Source organism: Balaenoptera musculus, chromosome 10 (assembly GCF_009873245.2).
Source record: "Balaenoptera musculus isolate JJ_BM4_2016_0621 chromosome 10, mBalMus1.pri.v3, whole genome shotgun sequence".
NCBI lineage: Eukaryota > Metazoa > Chordata > Mammalia > Artiodactyla > Balaenopteridae > Balaenoptera > Balaenoptera musculus.
In genome coordinates, this window is record NC_045794.1 from 77,374,459 (window position 1) to 77,391,724 (window position 17,266).

At 40.8% G+C, this 17,266-nt stretch overlaps 1 protein-coding gene across 2 annotated transcripts in view; it reads left to right on the forward strand.

Moving 5' to 3' along the window:
- Positions 1-17,266, forward strand: part of SOCS2 (suppressor of cytokine signaling 2) — a 59,671-nt gene that overhangs the window by 13,142 nt on the left and 29,263 nt on the right. The window contains exons 1-4 of one of the 2 annotated variants that reach the window (XM_036865888.1): positions 9,169-9,540; positions 11,230-11,281; positions 13,594-13,669; positions 16,474-16,611. The gene's annotated coding sequence lies outside the window, so the exon portion shown is untranslated. Of the gene's footprint in view, positions 1-9,168; positions 9,541-11,229; positions 11,282-13,593; positions 13,670-16,473; positions 16,612-17,266 lie in introns of those variants that run through there. The other variant, XM_036865889.1, reaches the window with a different exon arrangement.

Genomic DNA, 17,266 nt, shown 5'->3' on the forward strand with positions numbered 1-17,266 from the left:
GAAACCCTAATCCTTGTGTTTACCCAGACATTTGCTGAGTTCAAGGACAGCTATCCAAGCTGGTTAATGGCTGTATTCTTTAAAAAGAATCTGGGTTTGGTCCAGTGCTTATAATCATCCAATGCCTTCAATGGCAGTGTTAATCATTGCATTCCATCATTTTTCTTTACCTCTCCTTGAAGAATCAGTCTCCAATTTCCTTCTGGGGATTTACCCTTTCCCCACTCTCAGTCTGTGATGTCTCAGTGGCATTCTGATCCCTACATCAAGAGTGGAGCCATGACCCAGGCCCAAGACAGCCTGCACATGTGTTTCTGAGTGGGTACCTGACCTAAACCAGTGCAATTCAAGGACATTTCAAGACTTTTATGAATGCCACCAGCAGATATATTTTTTCTCTCCACTGGATATGAACTTAAGGGTCTGTGAGGCTGGCATTCCTGCAGCCATCTTATGATCATGTGGGGATTGTCTGAGAATGGAGCTGACCCAAAAGACAGGAAGCTGAGAGATGGAGAAAGAAAAACTAGGTTCTAGTTAGTTACACTGAAATTTACCTTTTGCTTAATCACAATTGAATGGATCTTTCTTTTACTTCCAACCAAGAGTCTTAACTGATGTAACAATGATCACATAAAATTCACTTGAATAAGAGTCAAAATTGGATAAATACATATAAATCTGAATTTTTTAGGAGCAAGATCTGAAAACAAATGAAAACTCAGAATCTATTGGCCATGACAGCTCTTCCTATAGGCTTGCCAAAATTAATTGTCTAGAAAAGAGAGTAAAACGTAAGAAAGCAGGCTTTGAATATTCTGAAAAATCCAACCAATTGCTTGGAGTAACTGAGAGGCTGAGATTTAATCTACTCCCTTAACAATGCATTACAATGAGAACAGTTGTTCTGAGTTGTGACCATGAGACACCAGAAAGGCACAGTTATCAGAGAGTAGGATTCACAGGGTTATAGAATATTAGGTTACTACTTAGCAATGCAGGGAAATGAACTCATGCCATTTTCAACAATATACAGATGAGCCTTGAACAACACGGGTTTGAACTGTGTGGGTCCACTTATACGCAGATTTTTTTCAAGAGTAAATACTTCAGTACTACACCATCCCCGTTGGTTGAATCCAGGGATGCAGAACCACTGATACGGAGGAACTGCATATATAGAGGAACAGGGTATATGGAGGGCCAACTGTACATCTTATGTGGATTTTAAACTGTGTGGAGGGTCAGTCGGCACCCCTAACCCCTGTGTTGTTCAAGGGTCAACTGTAAATTCTTAAATAACTGAAAACTTAAATATATGAAAACAATGGTTTTCCAATCCCTTCTACTGACCAAGGCTGTATGATACAAGGGGATTTTACCATGGCTGGGCCGTCTTAGGTCTTGGGCAACGTAGAAGCTTAAAAAACAACCCCTACCTCTTTTCTCCATCCCATAATTCATATGTGGGATAAATGGTCTACTTTTTAAAGTAACCTTTGAGGAATGTCACACAATTTGATTCAAATTATTTGGGAGGAAGCATGTGAAATAGAAAATGGAAAGAAATTTTAGAGTTAGCAGATTTTCATTTGGATCTTAGCCCTGTCCATAACTGTGTCAGCTAGCTACTAGATGTAAGCCCATGAGGGCACGGCCCAGATCTATCGTAATTCACTGATGAACACACCATGCCGAGTACATATACTAGATGCTCAATACATTTTTTTTTAACATCTTTATTGGAGTATAATTGCCTACAGTGTTGTGTTAGTTTCTGCTGTATAACAAAGTGAATCAGCTATATGCATACATATATCCCCATATCCCCTCCCTCTTGTGTCTCCCTCCTACCCTCCTTATCCCACCCTCTAGGTGGTCGCAAAGCACCAAGCTGATCTCCCTGTGCTATGCAGCTGCTTCCCACCAGCTATTTACATTTGGTAGTGTTTATATGTCAGTGCTGCTCTCTCACTTCGTCCCAGCTTACACTTCCCCCTCCCCATGTCCTCAAGTCCATTCTCTACGTCTGTGTCTTTATTCCTGTCCTGCTCCTAGGTTCATCAGAACCTTTTTTTTCTTTAGATTGAATATATATGTGTTAGCATACATTATTTGTTTTTCTCTTTCTGACTTACTTCACTCTGTATGACAGACTCTAGGTCCATCCACCTCACTACAAATAACTCAGTTTCATTTCTTTTTATGGCTGAGTAATATTCCATTGTATATATGTGCCACATCTTCTTTATCCATTCATCTGTCGATGGACACTTAGGTTGCTTCCATGTCCTGGCTATTGTAAATAGTGCTACAATGAACATTTTGGTACATGACTCTTTGAATTATGGTTTTCTGAGGGTATGTGCCCAGCAGTGGGATTGCTGGGTCATATGGTAGTTCTATTTTTAGTTTTTTAAGGAACCTCCATACTCTTCTCCATAGTGGCTGTATCAATTTACATTCCCACCAACAGTGCAAGAGGGTTCCCTTTTCTCCACACCCTCTCCAGCATTTATTGTTTGTAGATTTTTTGATGATGGCCATTCTGACTGGTGTGAGGTGATACCTCATTGTAGTTTTTTTTTTTTTTTTTACAGATAACTAGAAAAATCCTAATAAGTTTTGTTGTTTTTTTTTTAATTAATTAATTTATTTATTTTTGGCTGTGTTGGGTCTTTGTTTCTGTATGAGGGCTTTCTCTAGTTGCGGCAAGCGGGGGCCACTCTTCATTGCAGTGTGCGGGCCTCTCACTATCGCAGCCTCTCGTTGCAGAGCACAGGCTCCAGACGCGCAGGCTCAGTAGTTGTGGCTCATGGGCCTAGTTGCTCTGCGGCATGTGGGATCTTCCCGGACCAGGGCTCAAACCCGTGTCCCCTGCATTGGTGGGCAGATTCTCAACCACTGTGCCACCAGGGAAGCCCCTCATTGTAGTTTTGATTTGCATTTCTCTGATGATTAGTGATTTTGAGCATCTTTTCATGTCTTTGTTGGCAATCTGTATATCTTCCTTGGAGAAATGTCTATTTAGGTCTTCTGCCCATTTTTGGATTGGGTTCTTTGTTTTTTTGATATTGAGCTGCATGACCTCCTTGTAAATTTTGGAGATTAATCCTTTGTCAGTTGCTTCGTTTGCAAATATTGTCTCCCATTCTGAGGGTTGTCTTTTCGTCTTGTTTATGGTTTCCTTTGCTGTGCAAAAGCTTTTAAGTTTCATTAGGTCCCATTTGTTTATTTTTGTTTTTATTTCCATTTCTCTAGGAGGTGGGTCAGAAAAGATCTTGCTGTGATTTATGTCATACAGTGTTCTGCCTCTGTTTTCCTCTAAGAGTTTTATAGTGTCTGGCCTTACATTTAGGTCTTTAATCCATTTTGAGTTTATTTTTGTGTATGGTGTTAGGGAGTGTTCTAATTTCATTCTTTTACATGTAGCTGTCCAGTTTTCCCAGCAGCACTTATTGAAGAGGCTGTCTTTTCTCCATTGTATACTCTTGCCTCCTTTATCAAAGGTAAGGTGACCATATGTGTGTGGGTTTATCTCTGGGCTTTCTATCCTGTTCCATTGATCTATATTTCTTTTTTTGTGCCAGTACCATACTGTCTTGATTACTGTAGCTTTGTAGTATAGTCTGAAGTCCAGGAGCCTGATTCCTCCAGCTCCGTTTTTCTTTCTTAAGATTGCTTTGGCTATTCGGAGTCTTTTGTGTTTCCATACAAATTGTGCAATTTTTTGTTCTAGTTCTGTGAAAAATGCCATTGGTAGTTTGATAGGGATTACATTGAATCTGTAGATTGCTTTGGGTAGTAGAGTCATTTTCACAATGTTGATTCTTCCAATCCAAGAACATGATATATCTCTCCATCTGTTTGTATCATCTTTAATTTCTTTCATCAGTGTCTTATAGTTTTCTGCATACAGGTCTTTTGTCTCCTTAGGTAGGTTTATTCCTAGGTATTTTATTCTTTTTGTTGCAGTGGTAAATGGGAGTATTTCCTTAATTTCTCTTTCAGATTTTTCATCATTAGTGTATAGGAATGCAAGAGATTTCCGTGCATTAATTTTGTATCCTGCTACTTTACCAAATTCATTGATTAGCTCTAGTAGTTTTCTGGTAGCATCTATGTATAGTATCATGTCATTTGCAAACAGTGACAGTTTTACTTCTTCTTTTCTGATTTGGATTCCTTTTATTTCTTTTTTCTTCTCTGATTGCTGTGGCTAAAACTTCTAAAACTATGTCGAAGAATAGTGGTGAGAGTGGGCAACCTTGTCTTGTTCCTGATCTTAGGGGAAATGGTTTCAGTTTTTCACCATTGAGAACAATGTTGGCTGTGGGTTTGTCATATATGGCATATATATATATATATGTTGAGGTAGGTTCCCTGTATGCCTACTTTCTGGAGAGTTTTTATCATAAATGGGTGTTGAATTTTGTTGAAAGCTTTTTCTGCATCTATTAAGATTATCATATGATTTTTATCCTTCAATTTGTTAATATGGTGTATCACATTGATTGATTTGCGTATATTGAAGAATCCTTGCATTCCTGGGGTAAACCCCACTTGATCATGGTGTATGATCCTTTTAATGTGTTGTTGGATTCTGTTTGCTAGTATTTTGTTGAGGATTTTTTGCATCTATGGTTCACAGAGATATTGGCCTGTAGTGTTCTTTCTTTGTGACATCTTTGTCTGGTTTTGGTATCAGGGTGATGGTGGCCTTGTAGAATGAGTTTGGGAGTGTTCCCTCCCTCTGCTTATATTTTGGAAGAGTTTGAGAAGGATAGGTGTTAGCTCTTCTCTAAATGTTTGATAGAATTCGCCTGTGAAGCCTCTGGTCCTGGGCTTTTGTTTGTTGGAAGATTTTTAATCACAGTTTCAATTTCAGTGCTTGTGATTGGTCTGTTTATATTTTCTATTTCTTCCTGGTTCAGTGTGGGAAGGTTGTGCTTTTCTACGAATTTGTCCATTTATTCCAGGTTGTCCATTTTATTGGCATATAGTTGCTTTTAGTAATCTTTCATGATCCTTTGTATTTCTGCAGTGTCAGTTGTTACTTCTCCTTTTTCATTTCTAATTCTGTTGATTTGAGTCTTCTCCCTTTTTTTCTTGATGAGACTGGCTAATGGTTTATCAATTTTGTTTATCTCCTCAAAGAACCAGCTTTTAGTTTTATTGATCTTTGCTATCGTTTGCTTCATTTCTTTTTCGTTTATTTCTGATCTGATCTTTATGATTTCTTTCCTTCTGCTAACTTTGGGGTTTTTTTATTCTTTCTCTAATTGCTTTAGGTGTAAGGTTAGGTTGTTTATTTGAAATATTTCTTGTTTCTTGAGGTAGGATTGTACTGCTATATACTTCCCTCTTAGAACTGCTTTTGCTGCATCCCATAGGTTTTGGGTCGTCGTGTTTTCATTGTCATTTGTTTCTAGGTATTTTTTGATTTCCTCTTTGATTTCTTCAGTGATCTCTTGGTTATTTTGTAGTGTATTGTTTAGCCTCCATGTGTTTGTATTTTTTACAGTATTTTTCCTGTAATTGGTATCTAGTCTCAGCATTGTGGTTGGAAGAGATACTTGATACGATTTCAATTTTTTTTAATTTACCAAGGCTTGATTTGTGATCCAAGATATGGTCTATCCTGGAGAATGTTGCATGAGCACTTGAGAAGAAAGTGTATTCTGTTGTTTTTGGATGGAATGTCCTATAAATATCTATTAAGTCCATCTTGTTTAATGTGTCATTTAAAGCTTGTGTTTCCTTATTTATTTATTTATTTATTTATTTATTTATTTTTTTAATTTTTTTCCTTATTTATTTTTATTTTGGATCATCTGTCCATTGGTGAAAGTGGGGTGTTAAAGTCCCTTACTATTATTGTGTTACTGTCGATTTCCCCTTTTATGGCTGTTAGCATTTGCCTTATGTATTGAGGTGCTCCTATGTTGGGTGCATAAATATTTACAATTGTTATATATTCTTCTTGGATTTATCCCTTGATCATTATGTAGTGTCCTTCTTTGTCTCTTGTAATAGTCTTTATTTTAAAGTCTATTTTGTCTGATATGAGAATTGCTACTGCAGCTTTCTTTTGATTTCCATTGGCATGGAATATCTTTTTCCATCCCCTCACTTTCAGTCTGTATGGGTCCCTAGGTCTGAAGTGGGTCTCTTGTAGACAGCATATGTATGGGTCTTGTTTTTGTATCCATTCAGCTAGTCTATGTCTTTTGGCTGGAGCATTTAATCCATTTACATTTAAGGTAATTATCAATATGTATTTTCCTATTACCATTTTCTTAATTTTTTTGGGTTTGTTTTTGTAGGTCTTTTCCTTCTTTTGTGTTTCCTACCTAGAGAAGTTCCTTTAGCATTTGTTGTAAAGCTCTTTTGGTGGTGCTGAATTCTCTTAATTATTGCTTGTCTGTAAAGCTTTTGATTATTCCATCAAATCTGAATGAGATCCTTGCTGGGTACAGTAATCTTGATTGTATGTTTTTCCCTTTCATCACTTTAAATATGTCCTGCCACTCTCTTCTGGCTTGCAGAGTTTCTGCTGAAAGATCAGCTGTTACCCTTATGGGGATTCCCTTGTATGTTATTTGTTGCTTTTCCCTTGCTGCTTTTAATATTTTTCTTTGTATTTAATTTTTGATAGTTTGATTAATATGTGTCTTAGCATGTTTCTTCTTGGGTTTATCCTGCCTGGGACTGTTGGCGCTTCTTGGACTTGGGTGGCTATTTCATTTCCCATGCTAGGGAAGTTTTCGACTATAATCTCTTCAAATATTTTCTCAGACCCTTTCTTTGTCTCTTCTTCTTCTGGGACCCCTATAATTCCAATGTTGGTGCGTTTAGTGTTGTCCCAGAGGTCTCTGAGACTGCCCTCAATTCTTTTCATTCTTTTTTCTTTATTCTGCTCCCTGGCAGTTATTTCCACCATTTTATCTTACAGCTCACTTATCCATTCTTCTGCCTCAGTTATTCTGATTTGATTCCTTCTAGAGTATTTTTAATTTCAATAATTGTGTTGTTCATCACTGTTTGTTTGCTCTTTAGTTCTTCTAGATCCTTGTTAAATGTTTCTTGTATTTTCTCCATTCTGTTTCCAAGATTTCGGGTCAACTTTACTGTCATTACTCTGAATTCTTTTTCAGGTAGATTGCCTATTTTGTCTTCATTTATTTGGTCTTGTAGTCTTTTACCTTGCTCCTTCATCTGTAACATATTTTTTGTCATTTTATTTTTTTTTTGATGGGTCGTGTTGTATTCCTGTCTTACTGGTTGTTTGACTTGAGACGTCCAGCACTGGAGTCTGCAGGCAGTTGGTTAGAGCTGGGTCTTGGTGCTGAGATGAGGACCTCCGGGAGGCCTCACTCCAATTGATAGTCCCTGGGGTCTGAGGTTCTCTGTTAGTCCAGTGGTTTGGACTCAGAGCTCCCACTACCGGAGCTTGGGCCCGACCTCTGGCCTGGGAACCAAGATCCCGAAAGCTTTGTGGTGTGGTTAAAAAAAAAAAAAAAAAAAAGGGGGCTTCCCTGGTGGCACAGTGGTTGAGAATCTGCCTGCCAATGCAGGGGACATGGGTTCGAGCCCTGGTCTGGGAAGATCCCACATGCCGTGGAGCAACTAGGCCCGTGAGCCACAACTACTGAGCCTGCGCGTCTGGAGCCTGTGCTCCGCAACAAGAGAGGCCACAATAGTGAGAGGCCCGTGCATCACGATGAAGAGTGGCCCCCGCTTGCTGCAACTAGAGAAAGCCCTCGCACAGAAACGAAGACCTAACACAGCCAAAAATATAAAATAATAAATAAATAATGACTAAATTTTTAAAAAAAGGAAGAAAGAAGGAAAAGAAGGAGCAGTATAATATCAAAGAATAAAAAGCAAAATAAAATTAGAAAGATAAAAAATATATTAGGAAAAATAAAACTATAATTGAAACAACTGTAAAAAGGTCAAATAAAACCACAACAGAAAAACAATAATAAATGGAGGTGGGAGAACAAGCCAAAGGAGAGAACAATAACAAAGTATAAAGAATAAAATAAAATTAGAAAAGTAAAAGATTTATTAGGAAAAATATAAAAGAATCAACAACAATGAATCAACAAGGTACAACAGAACCCCAGTCTAAAAGAGGAAAAAAGGAAAAAAAAAAAAAAAGCCTTGGCTATGGGGCAGAGTTTTGGCGGGGGTGGAACTTAGGCAGGACCCGGGGCCTAGGTGGGGCGACGTTCAAGCGTGGGGCGGATCCTCTGCTTAGGGCCTGTGGGGAAGGGGAGAGGCAGCGCGTGGAAAGGAGGGCCTCTGGAGTGTGGAGTTCCGGAGTTTGGAGGTAAGGCCCTGGGTGAGGGTGTGTGGGTGGGGTTTAGGCCCAGCTCGTTGGACGGGGTCTCCGAGTGTAGAGGTGGGGCCCTGGGTGGGGGTGTAGGGACGGGGCTCGGGTTCTGTGGGGCAGGAGGGAGGCTCCGAGGGCAGAGGATTAGGCCCAGGAGCCCAACAGGCTCCCTGGTGCCTAAGTGGACAGGGAAAGCGCTGGCCCCATTCCCTTCCGTTCTTTCGTGCCCCTCCCCCACCGTCTCCTCCAGGGTCCCCCCCATTGCCGCTGGACCCCTAACCCTGGGTGGGTCCCACTGGGTGTAGGAACTCCTCCTGTCCCCCCAGCCACCCCTCAAGGGTGCCAATCCCTGAGGTCCGGCCTTTACTTTTGCTCCCCCTTCCCTCCCTCCCTGTCCCTCAGGCAGGACCCGTGCAGCTGGAGGGAGCCTAGGTGGGCAGAGGATCAGGCCCGGGATCTCAGCAGGTTCCTGGGGACCCGAGTGTAGAGGGGAAACCTGGCCATGCTCCCTTTTGATCCTCTGCCCTCCCAATGGTCCCCCAGTTTCCCTCTTTGGGTGTGGGATCCCTTCCCCTCCCCCAGCCGCCTCTCGGGCGCCAGTCCTGTCCCACCTCCACTTCTCCTCCCCCTTCACTCACCCCACACCCCACATCCTACCCAGTTGCTGGGGGTTCCTCCCATCCCCTTAGGTGTCTGTGGTCCCCCACCAGTGCCTGGTAGGTGCCCTTACATTTTTTTGTTAAATAAATTAATATATGGATTTTGCATGAGTCCCTTAGTTTTTCTTATGTTATTTAGGTTAACTGGTGCAACAACATCAAAACGTCAGCGCCTGGACAGAGGAAGGGCTTATTTCTCATTACTGCTATATTCTCACTTGGGTCAATTTCACAATGGGAAAAACATCTCTGCTCCACAGAGTCATTCAGAGACCCAGGCTCCTTCCAGTGGGTGGCTTCACCATCCCTTGAGGCCGCGAACTCCTCTACTGGATCCCATGCATCTGGATGCCAGGCAAAGGAGAAGAGAAAATGTGAAGAGAGGATTGTATGGTGGGTCAGCCCTAAAGGAGGGGGCTTCTGCCATATTTCATTGGGCAGAAACTTAGTTCTCTGCTGCTCTACTCCTCCAACTGCAAGAGAGCTAGGAACAGTGATCTAGTGACGCACCCTAGAAGAAGAAGAGAAACTCATACATCAGTAAGAATTCACTTTCTCTGCTTCACTCTCTGAGCCCCAACTTCTGAAAAGAAGAATTAACAATTGCTATTTGTCAACACTTTATGGGGATTTAATGAGGCAATAAATGTGGAAGTACTTGGTAAAGTGCTAATCAAATGTTAGTTATGAATATTCCTGGGTAATTTAGTCCCTTTACTCCTGCTTTCATGGGTGAAATGTATAGGCTGAAATGCCCTCTAAGAATCCTTTCCAGCTCTAAAATGCTTAGCTTCTGTGGTTCTTTTAAAGCTTCAGCAAACAGGTGCCTTTCTGACTTTGTGGTGGTGCCTGGGATAAGCCCTTTAGGATCCTACAACCCCAGCCGCCTGTCCCCAAACCCTCTTTGATTGCTATAATATTGCCTGTGTTCTTTCTGAGACATAAGCTGACTCAGTCTTATCTCATTTTAATTCTGTTCATTCCAACTATGGGTAAAAGATAACTTTTGCTTCCTGTTGCATCAGCAAGTTGTAGCCCGTTAGATTCTTAATTTCAGAAGAAAATTGTAGATGGGGGAATAGAACCCAAGAAAGCATTCTACAGATTTGAAATATTAAAAACAAACAGGATTACTTTAATCCTGCCTTGAAAGATTCTGTGTAATAGAATTGGTTCAATCTACTGCCTTTGTGGTTTCTTCAGTCTCTTACCCCAGCTTTCCAACCTTTTTCTCCAGCTAAATTCCCTTTGTGGTTCATTGACAACTGTTTTGCACAACTCCTCGAGGAGGTGAGCAAGGAGAAGTCTGAATTCTCCTCTGTTAAGGACAGAATATGCATTGATGATATGCATTGATGCTCGGGGGTATTCCAGCTTCTAGGTAATTTGAATAAAGCAGAGGAAATGATCTACCCACTTCCATTCAGGCCCCTTCTTATCGTTCTCCAGACCACAGCCAGGGGGCTTTATTCACATTGCAAATCTGATGTCATTCCTGTAGTTAAACAGTTTAATGTGTATTGTACTTTTAAAAAAACTTTGATATATATTATACAAATAATACAATGCACAGATCTTCAGTACAGTTTGAGGAGTTTTGATAATTGGATATGCTTGTGAAATCACCACCCCAAACAAAATATAGAACATTTTTATCACCTCAGAAAGTTCTCTTGCTCCCCTTTTCCAGTGATTTCACTCCCTGCCCAGCCTCCCACACCCAGAGGCAAACACTTTCTGATTTTTATCACCATAGATTAGTTTTGCCCATTTTTGGATCCATACAAATATAAATACACAGTATGGACTTCTTTTGTGCCTGGCTATTTTTACTCAAAATAATCTTCTGGACGGCATTCTGTGTTGTTGGGTGTTCATTCCTTTCAGTTGAGTATGAATATACTGCAATTTATTTATCCATTCTCTTGTTGATGGACATTTGGATTGTTTCCAGTTTTAGGCTATTTTAAGGCAGCTGTGAATATTCATGTTAAGTCTTTTGGGGATATAAGTTTTCATTTCTCTTGGGTAAATACCTAAGAGTGGAATTGTCAAGTAATAGGGGCTTTAACAGTCTAAAGACCCATTTAGGATGAAGACCAAAACCCTGCATGACCTTGATCATGGGGTCATCCCACAAACTCCCCCCTTCTCTTCACTCTCTGACTGCAGCCCCTCTGTTCATGCTCTTCCCTCTGCCTGATACACACTTTCTTGCCTCTTTTCCAGCTTATCCTTCAGATCCAAACTCCAGCAACAGCTGCCCGCCTTCCCCATTAAGGTAAATCCTTCATCATAAGCATCCACAGCTCTGCGTTCTCGATGCCCTGCACACACCAAGACTGTGGTTTTATGTTCATGGGCATGAGTACAGCTGACCCTCGAACAACGCAGGGGTTAGGGGCGCGGACCCTCTGCACAATGGAAAATCCACATATAACTTATAGTCGGCCCTCCCTATCCACAGTTCAGCATCCACAGATTCAACCAACCCTGGTGATGTAGTACTGTAGTATTTGAAAGAAACTTAAAAAAAGAAATCTGCATATAAGTGGACCTGCGCAGTTCAAGCCCATGTTGCTCAAGGGTCAACTGTATTTGTTTAGTGTTTGCTTCTCACTCAGCTCAGGCTCCATGAGAGCAGGCTATCTGTCTGTTTCTCTCACACAGTGCCTGGTCTAGTTTCTGGCACATACCAAGCATTCAATAAGTCACTGTTGCATGAATGAATGATGGTGCTGTCCCTTACCACACCACAGATTCTGTCCTCCACTTCGGTAAAACCCCTTTTGTTTATGCAGAGAAGAAACTCTTTGTCCTCCTCATGGATTTCTCCATAGCCGGGACTCAGCTGGAGAAAAAAAAAGACCAGGCAATCAGTTATGTTTAGGCTGCCTGGCTTCCAGGAAAGAGAAGAGCTTGAATTTCAATCTTAATAATCTTTGTCTTAAGCAGACCATTATATAAATGAAATCCCTGCTAAAAGGGCTTCTGATCCAAATAAGACTACAAAGCAATGCAGTTAGCAAGTATTCCACCTTGAACTACATCAAAGGGGACTTGCTCCTAGTTTTCTTTGTTTCCCCTAGTTTTTCTTCTTGAGGACAGAATACTGGGGGCATTCTCAAGACAGCACTGGTTTTCTTGGAAAGCAGAAATTCTTCTTAGTAGAGAGTCAGGGAATGAAGTGGTTCCAGAAGAAAAATTAGAGGATAAAATGCTATGCGATGAAATTTGCTTATATATTGAAAAGCGCCTCCGTGAGGCATTTTTACCAGTTGAATTGCCAGAGCAGAGGTGCTGATGAGGTGGGAAGGCTCCTTTACTCCATGTGCTGTTATTGTGAGCAAGGCTAATCAGGGAGATGCTTAACTATACATCCTCTCTCCTCCTCAAACCCCCCCAATATGTAGAGGAATGAAGATGATTACTCGAATCTTACATACCTTTGCATGATTCCATATTTCTCATGAGTGATTTCCTTTCTGAGTTGAGTCCTTGTTTGCGTAGAGCGATAACAATGAGCAGATGAGTGTGTGGATACTCTTTCTTCTCTAAGTATTTTGCCTTTGCAAAAAGAGTGCAAAAATGTGCTCCTAGAGGATGAGTATAGTACCAAAAGGACTATAGGTGTTCAGGAAAACAACTGGAGTTTTATCACGCCAGATTACTTTTATCGCCACCAGGAAATGAAATTATTTTAGGAATCAGCAAATCTCTGTAGAAGGAATGGAAGATACTCTCCTGTCTTTAAATAGGGGTGAGTGATTCTCCCTTTGATGAAGATTTGAGGAAGTCAAAGGTGGTAATACGCATCAGAAACTCTGCCAAGATGTTTATTAAGAAACTTTAGAGTGTTCATACCCTTTGATCTAGTAATTCCACTCCTAGATATCTGTTCTGAAGAAATAATCATAGATATAGACAAGAGACTATTGCAAGGATGGTCATTGCTGCATAATTTACAATAGGGAGATATTGGAAATGGTCTAAGTGTTTAACAAAAAGAGAATGGCTAAATAAATTCTGGGGTCTGCTTATCATAAATATTATGATATTAAAGTGTTTGCAAAGTCTAGTTAATAAGATAGGGAAAATTCTCCTAGTGAAAGAAGTACCTAGAATAGGGCCCGAGATATTGTAGGTACTCTGTAAATATTTGTTCAAGTAATAGATGGATAGATTATTTTTATAACCAGAAAAAATGATTTGAAAGTCTGCCAGAGAAATGGAGGTTAACATTTTTTTAAAAAATAGGTAGGGTTAACATTTCTGGAAAGGCATTTTGAAGAGGGAAAGAAGATGAAAGCAATTCTCCCCTCTCCTCCCTAAAAACCAACAAAAAACTTGACCTTGAATGTAGGCCAACGGAAAGACGTCTCTCCCAGGACATTTTAGATGGAAACAGAGTCCATTTGCAATGACGGCCAGGGTTGGGGTGGGGGGGTGGTGCTTTGCTCTAAAAGGAGAATTAACTTAACTTAATAGTTCTTGAGCACTTTTTTTGGTGTATGTGCTAAAAATTTTGCTGAGATATTGGTTTGAGAGATTTTTCTAATTTAAAAGAGTTTTGTTCCTTCACTGTTTTGTTAGGTGAAGAGTTGAAAATATTTCTGCCTCATCAAACAGCCTCAATTCCAGAGAGACACCCAGACAGAACATCTGCCATGTAAGCCTGTTTCCTCCTCTTGCCCTCTAAAGTTGAGACTGGCAGCTGTGGGCATTCTTGGAAGTGTTTGCCTTGTACATTTGAGCTCAAACAGCTGGCTCACTGCCAATCTGCACTCCAGTTACTTAAATCTTAAATACTTAGTATTCTTCTGAAACTTAAATAGAAGATGCAACTTCACCAGATATAGACGAGTGCGCGTGCGCGCGTTTGTGTGTGTGTGTGTGTGTGTGTGTGTGTGTGTGTAGGGGGGCAGTGGGGAGAGGCACAAAAAGAAAATCGACAAAAAGGTGTAGATTGGAAGCTATACTCTGAGCCAAGCGCTGCGCTTCAGTGGAATTAGGGGTCCACCTACAACAGGAATGTTTCAAAACAAAGATCAGGACAGAGCCAGCAAGGTCCAAGGTCACCCCTAGGGATACATGGATTCTGAAGCAAATTTCTCTGGGCTTCACTGACTGGGAAGACCCAGCTTTGGGAGGTGAAGGGAGGCATTATAATTTTGGAAACCCTCTTTAAGAAAAGAATACAATTTTAGGTTGCAAATACTATAACAAGAAGACATGACAGTGCTTACATCTACTAAACCCCACTATGTGTATCCCCAAGCCAACTTTCCTTTAGCCAGATCCCAACATGTCCAAGGACTCTCCAAAGCTCCCTGACACGTGGGAGATTGTGATGGGAGGAATGTCAGAGAACAAGGACAGAGGTCTTAACTGACTGCGGTTACAATGTCTTAATTTTGCAAATTTAACAAAAACACATGCCCTTGTGAGCATCGTTGGACTTTTCCTAGGGCCTTTACAAGGTAGGGGCTTTGAAACTCAAACTTCATTAACTTTGAGATGAATCCCCTCTGACCATGCCCCACCCTTAGCATTTTTCTGCAGATTACATCAGACTAAAGTTAAAGGCAGCCAATAGGGTAAGTGGAACGCAGAAATTATAGAAAGAGAACTCATCACATACATTCTTATAAGTCCTGTGATCTGATGAAGGACATGTTAGGTCTTCTGGAAGATTCAGTAAAGGAATCTTGGGAATGAAGATCCAGCCTCCTGAGATAAGCATTAGCACAAGTTGGGAAACAAGGCTGCTTCAACCCAGTGGAGAAGGGAAAGTGACTTAGAAGGGCAGAGGAGTTACTTGGAGGTGAGAGAGGTAGCAGATAGTGCCTTGTCCAGGGACCTTACTTTGCTACTTAGCTTGGCAATCATTGCTAGCTTTGCAATTCCCTCCAGGAGAGCAAATGAAGAACTTGGAGCAAGTTTCTCAGGGAAGAGGGCTACACAAATGAAAAAAAACAAGGTTGACTTTTGGGTGGTCTAATGAACCTTAAATTCTGGGGATTGGGAGTGAGCGGTTGGCGGAGGGATGATGGAGAGCACTCTTCCAACTCTAGGAATCCCTGAGGCAGCAACGGCAGAAACAGTGAGAGCATTAAGTGGGTGCAGGCACTGGATGGGTGGTTGTAGGGGGCATGTGGCAGAGAGAACTCTTGAATGAGATGTGAAGTCAAACCATTTAGGTCAATTAAAAATACGAGCTTACCAAACAGCACATATTTTATAAGAACACACAGAAACAAAAGAATGCAAACTAAATACATGAGAAGGGTCGTCTGTGGGAGAGGGTTAAGAGTAAGATTGGGGTTAAAAGGGAACATATTACTCACTTACCCAGTTCTTAATAAACAAGAGAGGAGCCATGAAAACAATCAAATAAAACAAAACACTCCAATAGCAATGGGAGAGCATCAGTTTTTTGTGAAACGGTGAGATTTTGAGTAATAACTCTGGGTGGGATCTGCATACATCAGTTTCAGACTCTCAGTAGTCCCAAGGTTGTTTAGCTTTGGGAAACAAGGGCTGCCCATGTATGAGAATAGAAGGGATATTTTAAAAAACTGCTTCATAGTTTTTTTGGGAAAATGATACATGATTTTGGTTTTCTTAAAAATGCAAACCATACAGATTATTGAATGAATTTAATCCATGTAAAATACTTGAAAGAATGCCTGACACATAGTATGCCCCCAATAAATGTTACAAAAATAACCTGAAATTCCACCACTCGTAGATAACTAGAATTAAGATTCTGGTAAATGTCCTTTCCAGGAAATATAGCAATTTACTTCTTCAATTGTATATAAATGAGATCAAACTCTACATGATGTTCTGTAATAAAATGAAACTCAGTCTCTATATACACACATCCTGTCGGTTCTGCTTCTCTGGAGAACCCTGACTAATACAGTTTGTTAGGTTGCCCAGCTCAAATGTTTATTGACTTTCTGTATTTATTTCTTTTCTTTTAACCTTTCCTTTCTTTCTTTCTCTCTCTTTCTCCCTCTTTCTGTCTTCCTTCTTCCCTTCTTCTTTCTTTCTTTCCTTCTTTTCTTTCCCCTCCCCTCCCTCCCCCTTCTCCCCCCTCCCTCCCTCCCCTCCTTTCCTTCCTTCCTTCCTTCCATTCTAAAAATTATATCCTAGCCCTGTGTCTGGATCTTTCTCAGCTCCTCTGCTTATGCCTGACATGAGGCAACGTGACCTCGGGATCCCCCAAAGTGAGGGGTTCTAACCTATAATCCCTGGGTTTTTTTGGGAGTGAGGAGCCTTTTTGACTAGGGACTTGTACTACAAGTGAGATTATAGAAATAAATAGGTCGAATAAATAAAGCCAAGTAATTGAGAATTACTGGCTTTAGTTAAGGGAACTTACTTTAACAACCAGTTCCTCCTTCATTTATCAGTTTACAGCTGAATGTAGAATTTCCTGTTGTTTCTTTTTTTCCCCCCTTGTAGTGGTTGATGTCATCACTGCCACCTAAAAGAACAATTTTCTACAGTGATGGAGGTTCTGTGATGTCATTGGGATTACAAAAGCTGGCAAGGAAATCTGCTATCAGCACTTATCACCGGAAATTACAAAGGAAATTAATTGTAAGCTTTCTAAGAAAGGACTGTTCAGTGAAACTAAACTTTTTTTTTTTTTCTTAATTTATTATACAGCGAAAGTCTTTCCTCTCTCTACAGAGAGAATGCCCTACAACTTCAGGAGACTAAATAAACAGGGTTGGTGTAAGAGATAGTTGTCCTACTTTGTGAGTGCTTGATTGGCTAAGTTATCGTGCCAAAATGGTAACTATCTTCATACGGGATGGTTTGGTGATGGACTGTTTTTTAAGCAATCAGACTTTGCCTGAGGAAGCTTTGAAATTTCCCCCCTTTTTTTTTTTTTAAAATTTATTATTATTATTATTTTACTTATTTATTTATTTACTTATGGCTGTGTTGGGTCTTCGTTTCTGTGTGAGGGCTTTCTCCAGTTGCAGCGAGCAGGGGCCACTCTTCATCGCGGTGCGCGGGCATCTCACTATAGCGGCCTCTCCTGTTGTGGAGCACAGGCTCCAGACGCGCAGGCTCAGCAGTTGTGGCTCACGGGCCTAGTTGCTCCGTGGCATGTGGGATCCTCCCAGACCAGGGCTCGAACCCATGTCCCCTGCATTGGCAGGCAGATTCTCAACCACTGCGCCACCAGGGAAGCCCGAAATTTCCCCCTTTCTGTATCTTAGGTCAGATCTCCTAAGCAGGGTTC